Source organism: Penaeus japonicus, unplaced genomic scaffold, assembly GCF_977035675.1.
Source record: "Penaeus japonicus unplaced genomic scaffold, GWHDUDI00000001_assembly GWHDUDI00000028, whole genome shotgun sequence".
Lineage (NCBI taxonomy): Eukaryota > Metazoa > Arthropoda > Malacostraca > Decapoda > Penaeidae > Penaeus > Penaeus japonicus.
In genome coordinates, this window is record NW_028234430.1 from 21304697 (window position 1) to 21312196 (window position 7500).

A 7500-nucleotide genomic window follows, 5' to 3' on the forward strand; every position below is an offset into this window, starting at 1 on the left:
TCACAACGCCTTCGCCTCCTTTCCCCCCCCTCCCTCTCTCCTTAGCCCCCATTTCCCCATCCACCCCTCACTCTCGACCAACCTCTTTTCCCCTCCCAGGCCCCCTCCTTCTACCGCTTTTTTTTCCCACCCCCCCCCCTCATCATCCCCTCCCTCCTCAACCCCTCTCCTTCCCCCCCTCACAGAGCCCCCCCTCAGCCGTGGAAGCCCCCTCTCACTCTCCCCCCGGGGGGGGGTCCTCTCCTTTAAACAAAACCCCAACCCCAAACCCACACCCAAACCCCCGCAACCCGCAACCACCCCACCCCCGTACTTCCTCCCTCCCCTAACCGCACCCGCTATTCTTTTTCCCTACTCCCTCCCCCTCCCCCTCCCCCCTTTCCTTCCCTCCCCCTCCCTCCCCCCCACGCCCCCTCCCCCGGCAATCCATCCATCCCAAGCAAGGGGCCCCCTTCCTCACCACGGCGTTTTAGTTGCTTGGTGGGCTATGATTAATCAAACCAACCGTAGGAGGCGAGGAACAGCTTCATCAGCCGGCTTCTCGCCTTCGCACTGGCGTTATCGGGGTCGTTCTTGTCTTTTTCTTCTTTTTGTCTCTACCCTTATCATTGTTTTATTATAATTTATTTTATTTGTTCTTTATTATTTTAGAAATTTAGTTTTTAGATGAATATCTAAACATCGTTAGAGAAATAATTGTTAGCAATTAGATGGGTTGGCGCATTTTTTTCTTTTTTTTTTTCTTTTTATATGATACGTTTTTTTTTTTTTTTTTTTTTTTTTTTTTTATGATTCGTTTTTTTTTTCTAACATAAACCGTTATTTGCCTGTTTGTTTGTTTGTTTTCATGGGGGAAGGAGGAATTTTCTTTTGATTTTATTTTCATTCTTCATATTCATTATGTACATTACTTTTAAAATCATAAGGGAAGTCAAATTCAAAATAAAAGGTTTCGAGTGTTATCGGAGGAACAGACAGACAGTTCCTCCTTGGTTTTAATGAACAGTATATGTACATAGACATCATTTGTGTATTTTATGATATATAAATCTATATTATATATGCATATATCAACACTCTTTAAAAATATATATTAAAAGCTTTTCTCTCTTGGGAGAGGGGGTGCACTGACAATAATCACATTAATGAACATAATCATAGTCAAAAAAAAAAATACAACAAAGGTACGACAAGGAAATGACTCGAAGCAAAGAACTAGTAACAGCAACAAAAAGAGCGGTTGGTCACACACCCTTCAAGAAGCCCCGTAGAAATTCGTCTCTCTTTCGGCAGCTCCTCTCTTAATGTCGGCTTGGACCTTTTACTTTCTGTCTGTGTGTGTGTGTGCGTGTTTTATTGTGTGTGTGTGTGTATGTGTGTGTGTGTCTGTCTGTGTGTGTGTGTGTGTGTGTGGTTTGTTGTGGTGTGTGGTGTGGGGTGTGGTGGTTGTTGTGTGTGTGGTGTGTGTGTGGTGGTTGTGTTGGGTTTTTTGTTTTTTTTTGGTTGTTTTTTTGTGTGTGTTGTTTTAGTTTTTTTTTTTTTTTTTTTTGTTTATTTTTTTATTATTTTTGTCGGGGTAAAACTGTTTATGTATATTGATATAAAATTGACAACAAGCTAACATAGATTAATTATATATGACATTCACTCAATTTTGTAGAGGTTCATAGTATGATATCTAAATTACTACATATTTTCATTCCACACTCACTCCACACACACAAAGATAAAGTGCATCTCTATCTGCCAATGTATGGCGTTACGGGGGACAGCGGGCGAGCGAGCGAGCGAACGAGCGCGTCGGCCGCTGACACCTCGGTCTCGCTGCGTGACAGATGAAAGAGTTGACGCCGCGGAGCCAAAAGAGTCTGGCGCCATTAATATTCCCGCGTCTCTCCCGCTCTCAACGATGACGGAGCGACGGACCGCATGCCACAGGGAGGCAAAAAAACACGCAAACAATATTAAAATATGAAAAAACGCACAACACTATACACACTCAAATATAATGCCCAAACAAGCACCGCATACAACCCTTACAGGACAACACATGACAACTCCAACATACACGCATACTAACACATACATACCAACATACATGCATACATACACAAATATATGACAATATCCACGCATACATACCAACATGCACGCACACATACACATAGAAATAACACATATTCACGACCGGACATGCACGATGCAAATTGACATTTATCTATATAGAACACGACCTGTTTCATCGCATATGTGTCACTCACAAAGAAATCTCTTGCTTCATTTTTCTTGTTCATTATCATAATCATTATCGTTCATCTTGCAAAAGGAAAGTCTCATTATCACATTAATCATATTCACATTAATTCTTCCAATTGAATCAACCATTACTAATAGCACAAGTCTAGACATGCTGTGACCTTGTGCCACTGATGCCATACAAGGTTCCCACGGAACAATCACAAAGCGAAAAGTAGAAAAACGAAAGCAGGTCACGTGACGATGCGAATATATCTTTGGGTCGTCCTTCTCCAGCCCTATCTTCCCTTTTATTTTTTAGAGTTTTCCTCTTTTTCCTTCTCTTTTGTCTTTTCCTCTCTTATTTTCTCTCTCAATTCTCGAGTTCTTTCCCGGTCTTCCATTTCTTATTTTCATTTATATTATTATTACCATTATTGTTATCATTATCATTACTATTATTATTGTTGATGTTATCGGCGATATTATTATTATAATTATCATCATCATTATTGTCATTATTATCAATATCATTATCATTATTATCATCATCATTAATATCCTTTTTATTTTCATTATTAATATTTTTGGTATCATAACATTTTCAATCCATAGCAATCTTTCCTTCCTCCAAGCCTCCATCAACGTCCCTACCCTCCCCCCCCTCCCCACCCACCCCCCACACCTCCCCACACCCCCCCCCCCCCCCCCCCCCCACCCCACACCCCCCCCCCCTCCCCCCCCCCCCCTACATCCCCCCTTCTTACTCCCCCCCCACCATACCCACCCCACCCCCCAGGGCCAACCATACCTAACTTCCAAAAAAACAACAGAGTCAATAACCCGTCCCAACCTTACACCAATAAATGGGCGGGGTGGTGGTGTTATGGGGGTCATGGGGGGGGGGGGGGGGGGGGGGGGGGGAGGGCTCCGCACCCTCTTGGCGGGATATAGATGAGTGTTACACCTTCATAGTTGCCAGTCTTCGGCACCGGACAAGGGGCACACAACACATCACTGCCAACATGCCCGCTTAGACTGCCCTACGCTCCTTAACCCCGCTCATTCCCAATTATGCATGCTACCCGAAGTCCCCCAACGCGCTACAACAAATATCCCTCCAGTGGCCGCGCAAAGCCCCGGAGCCGCGCCACTCCCAGATGTTGCGTTGTTAGCAGTCTTGTAGGTGCAACTCGCAACATTGATGGGGTATGTGTTGAGTGTGTAGTCTTTGCTTGTTAGCGAATGAAAATAGATTCTTGTTTTCTTTATATCTTTTCTACCTGTATTACTACCTGTATAATTATTTTTTTTTTCTTTCTAACTCTATCTTCACAAACACACACACACATCATGTACCACATAAATATTGTATGTTTGTATAAATCGGCATGCACAAACTTCATGGCCCAACACCAGTGTCCATCATTATTGTACAAAACTCGGTCTTATATGTTTAGTTTGTTTTCTTATAATAACCCCCCCCCCCTCTCCTTCCCCTTGCATCTCCCCATTCTTCCTCTCCCTCTTCCCGTTTGCCCTCTTCCTTCCTTTCCCTACCCCCTTTTCCCCCTTCTTTTCTCCCTCTCCCCCACTTCCCTTCCACTCTTCCTCCCCTCCCCTACCTCCCCTACCCCCTACCTTCCACCCTTTTATCCCCCATCATTATCCCCCCCCCCCCCCTCCCCCCCGCCCCCATTCTATTCTCCGGTCTCCCCCCCTCCTTTCCTTTTTTTTTTTTCTTTTTTCTTTCCTCCTCCTCCTCCCCCTTCCCCGCCCCCTTCCACTCCAAAAACCAATCCTGGGATTTGATGGTGTGAAGTTAAAATTTTGTTGGAGGGTAATGTGGGGGATGGGTTGGATGAGTTGTTAGTGGGTGGTTGGTTTAATGATTTGAATAGATTTGTTGTGTATTAGTTGGGGTTTTTTGGTTTTGTGTGGGTGGGAGTGGTTTGTATGAAAATTATGTTTTGTTGATGTTAGTATTGTGGGTGTGGTATTGATTGTGGATTGGGTTGAGTGTGTGGTATGTTGTTGGTTTTTTGGGGTTGGGGTGTGGTGTGTTGGTTTTTGGGTGGGGGGTTTGGGTGGGGGGTGGTTGGGGGGGGGGGGGGTTGGGTGGGGGTTGGGGGGGGGTGGGGGGTGGTGGGGGGGGGTGGGTGGGGGGGGGGGGGGTGGGGGGGGGGGTTGGGGTGTGGTTGGGGGGGGGGGGGGGGTGGGGGGTGTGGGGGTTGTGGGGGTGGGTGTTGTTGGGGTGTGTTGGTTGTGGGGGGTGGGGTGGTGGTTGGGGGGGGTGGGGGGGGTGGGGTGGTGGGTGGGGGTGGGGGGTGGGGGTTTGTGTTGGTGGTATGGGGTGTTGGGGGGTGGTTGTGGGGGGGGGTTTGGGGGTGTTGGGGGGTTGGGGTGGGTGGGGGGGGTGGGGGTGTGGGTGGGTTTGGGGGTGGTGGTTGTGGGTTGTGTTGGGGTGGGGGGGGTGGGGGGGTGTGTGTGGTGGGGGGGGTGGGTTTGTGGGGGGTTTTGTGGGTGTTTGGGGTGGGGGGGTGGGGGGGGGGGGTTTGTGGGTGGGGGTGGGGGGGGGGTGGTGGTGTGGGGGGGGGGGGGTGGGGGTGGGGGGGGTGGGGGGGGGGGTTTGGGTGGTGGGGTTTTGGGGGTTTGTGGGGGGGGGGGTTTGGGGGGGGGGGGGGGTTGTGGTTTGGGGGGGGGTGGGGTTGGGGTGGGGGTTGTGGTTGGGGTTGGTGTTGGTGGGGTGGTGGGTGGGGGGTGGGGGGGGGGGTGGTGTGGGGGGGTGGGGGGGGTGGGGGTTGTGGGGGGGTGGGGTGTGGGGGGTTGTTGGGTGGTGGTGGGGGGTGGTTGGGTGGGTGGGGGGTTGGGTGGGGGTGGTTGTGGGTTGTGTGGTGGGTGTTGGTGTGGGTGGGTGTGGGGGGGGGTTGTGGGGGGTGTGGGTGGGGGTGGGGTGTGGTGGGTGGTGGGTGGTTTGTGGGTGGGGGGGGGGGGGGGGTGGTGGGGGGGGTGGGGTGTTGTGGTGGTTGGGGGGGTGGGGGGGTGGTGGGGTGTTTGGGGGGGGTGGGGTGGTGGGTGGGTGGGGTGTTGTGGTTGGTGGGTGGGTTGGGGGTGGGTTGGGGTTGGGGTGTGGGGTGGTGTGGGGTTGGTTTGGGTGTTTTGTGGGGTTGTTGGGGTTGGGGTGGTGGTGGGTGGGGGGGTGTGTGGGTGGTTGGGGTTGGGTGGGTGTGGGGTGGGGGGGTTGTGGGTGGGGGGGGGTTGGGGTGGGGGGGGGTGGGGGGGGGGGGTGGTGTGGGTGGGGTGGGGGTTGTTGGTTGGGGGTGGGGGGGGGGGGGGGTGGGTGGGGGGTGGGGGGGGGGGGGGGGTTGTGGGTGTGGGGGTGTGGTGTGGGGTTGTGTGGGTGTGGGGGTGGGGGTGGTGGGTGGTTGGGGTGGGGGGGGGGGGGGGTGGGGGGTGGGGGGGGGGGGGGGGGTGGGTGGGGGTGGGGTGGGGGGGGGGGGGTGGGGTGGGGGGGGTGGGGGTGGTGGGGTGGGGGGGGGGTGGGGTGGGGTGGGGGGGTGGGTGGGTGGGGTGGGTTGGGGGGTTGGTGGGTGGGTGGGTGGGGGTGGGGGGGGGGGGGTGTTGTGTGGGGGGGGGGGGGGGGGGGGGGGGTGGTGTGGGGGTTGGTGTGGGGGGGTGGGGGGGGGTGGGGGGGGGGGTTGGTGGGTTGGGTGGGGTGTGGTGGGTGGGGGGGGGGGGGGTGTTGGGTTGGGGGGTGTGGTGTGGGGGGGGTTGGGGTTGTGGGGGGGTGGGGGGGGGTTGGGTGGTTGGGGGGGGGGGGGGGGGGGGGGGGGGGGGGGGGGGTGGGTGGGTTGGTGGTGGGGGGGGGGGGGGGTTGGGGGGGGTGGGGGGGGGGGGGGGGGGGGGGTGTTGGGGTGGGGTGGGGTTGGGTTGGGTGTGTGTGGGGGTGTGGGGTGGGGGTTGTGTGGGGTGGTGTTGTGGTTGGTGTTGGTGTGGGTTGGGGGTGGTGTTGTGGGTGTTTGGTGTTGGGGTTTGGTTGGGGTGGGGGGTGTGTTGGGTTGGGGTGGGTGGGGGGGGTGGGTGGGGTTGGGGTGGGGGGGGGGGGGGTGGGGGGTGGGGGGGGGGTGGGGGTGGTGGGGGTGTGTGGGGGGTGGTTGGTGGGGGTGGGTGGTGGGTGGTGGGGTTGGGGGTGGGGGTGGGGGTTGGGTGTGGGGGGGGGGGGGGGGGGGGGGGGGGGGGGGGGGGGGGTGGGGGGGGGGTGGTGGGGGTGGGGGGTGGGGGGTTGGGGGGGGGTGTTGTGGGGGGGGGGTGGGGGGGGGGGTGTTGGGGGTGGTGGGGGGGGGGGGGGTTGGGGGTGGGGGTGGGGGGGGGGGGGTTGGTTGGGTTGTGGGGGTGGTGGTTGTTGTGTGGTTTGGTGTTGGTGTTGTGGGGGGGTGGGGGGGGGGGGGGGGGGGATGGGGTATGCAAGAATAAGGAAGAAGAAACGCGAAGAGAGTGAAACAAAAAAGGGGCCGAGGAGAAGATGAAAGCAGAAAGAGAAGGATGGGAGAAGGAAAGGAAAAGAAAAAAAAAGAGTCGGAGATAATAAAAGGTAAAATCAAAGGGAAGAAGAAGATAGCAGAGAGAGGAAAAGAACAGAAAGAAGGAGAAGGAAGGGATGGACGAGCGATAATGATGACGTCACAGTTTTCGAGTTCGCTGATTGGCTCATCCGTGAGAGGCGACAACCACTTGTGGTTTTACGATCTCTAGGAATTAATTGCTTTCCTTCTTCCTCTACTTCTTCAGCTTCTTCTTTTCTCTACTTCTATTTCTTCTTCTTCTTCTTCTTCTGTTTCTTCTCCTTTTTTAGTGTCCTCTGCTTTCTCTTCCTCTATTACTTGTTAAGGTTCTTGTTCTTATTTGTATTGTTCTTTTTGTTCTTATCTGTTTTCTTCTTCTTTTCTCCTTTCCATTTCTTTGCATTGTTTTTCTTATGTTTCTTTTTTTATACCCCTCCTCGTCCTCCTCTTTGTCCTCCTCCCCCTCCTCTTCCTCCTCCTCTTCCTCCTCCTCGTCCTCCTCCTTGTCCTCCTCCTTATCCTCCTCCTCCTCCTCCTTCTCCTTCTCCTTCTCCTCCTCCTCCTCCTCCTCCTCCTCCTCCTCCTCCTCCTCCTCCTCCTCCTCCCCCTCTCCTCCTCCTTCTCCTCCTCCTCCTCCTCCTCCTCCTCTCCTCCTCCTCTCCTCCTCCTCCTCCTCTCCTCCTCCCCTCCTCCTCCTCCTCCC

General features: G+C 54.4%; 1 protein-coding gene across 1 annotated transcript in view; it reads right to left on the minus strand.

The window, feature by feature from the left end:
• LOC122252579 (ADAM metallopeptidase with thrombospondin type 1 motif A) overlaps positions 1-7500 on the minus strand; it is a 145766-nt gene that overhangs the window by 135975 nt on the left and 2291 nt on the right. The gene's annotated exons all lie outside the window — the stretch shown is intronic.